Source organism: Cynara cardunculus, assembly GCF_001531365.2.
Source record: "Cynara cardunculus var. scolymus isolate 2C chromosome LG 5, CcrdV1, whole genome shotgun sequence".
NCBI classification, from domain to species: Eukaryota; Viridiplantae; Streptophyta; class Magnoliopsida; order Asterales; family Asteraceae; genus Cynara; species Cynara cardunculus.
In genome coordinates this window covers 21,185,780-21,186,348 of record NC_037532.1, presented here as the reverse complement: position 1 = coordinate 21,186,348, position 569 = coordinate 21,185,780, and the positions used below count along the sequence as shown (strand labels likewise).

At 34.4% G+C, this 569-nt stretch overlaps 1 non-coding gene across 1 annotated transcript; it reads right to left on the bottom strand.

Annotated features, from left to right (window-relative positions):
- Nucleotides 1-214: 214 nt before the first annotated feature.
- LOC112513847 lies at nt 215-320 on the bottom strand. The gene has a single exon (XR_003069314.1). It is a non-coding gene; the product is annotated as a small nucleolar RNA R71 (small nucleolar RNA).
- Between the last annotated feature and the right edge of the window lie 249 nt (nt 321-569).

The window sequence follows — 569 nt, the reverse complement described above, 5'->3', positions numbered from 1 at the left end:
CCTCATTTACACTTAAAATCTTTAATAGAAATAACTTATTGTTTTCTTATCCCTGGAGTGTCTGATGATGCCTTAAGGCTGAAGTTGTTTCCATTTTCTCTTAGGGATAAAGCAAAATTATGGTTTAACTCTTTACAACCAAATTCCATAATCTCTTGGAATGACCTTGTAAAGAAATTTTTGAGAAAATATTTTCCTCCCAACAGGAATGCTGATTCCAGAAATGAAATATGTTTGTTTAGACAAATGGATAATGAAGCAACACCTGATGCTTGGGAAAGGTACAAGGAGTTGTTGAGAAAATGCTCTTACCATGGCATTCCTTATTGTATCCAGCTAGAGACGTTTTACAATGGTTTAACAACTGTTGCTAAGCAAATGCTTGATGCTAGTGCAGGAGGAGCTTTCACAACTTGTACTTATAATGATGGGTATGACATGCTTGAGAAAATTTCAAATAATAATGGATATTGGGCTGATCCACATGCATTGAATAATACAATTGGGATACATGAAACAGACGCATATAATGCATTTACAACACAACTCACATCTATAACTGACATGAT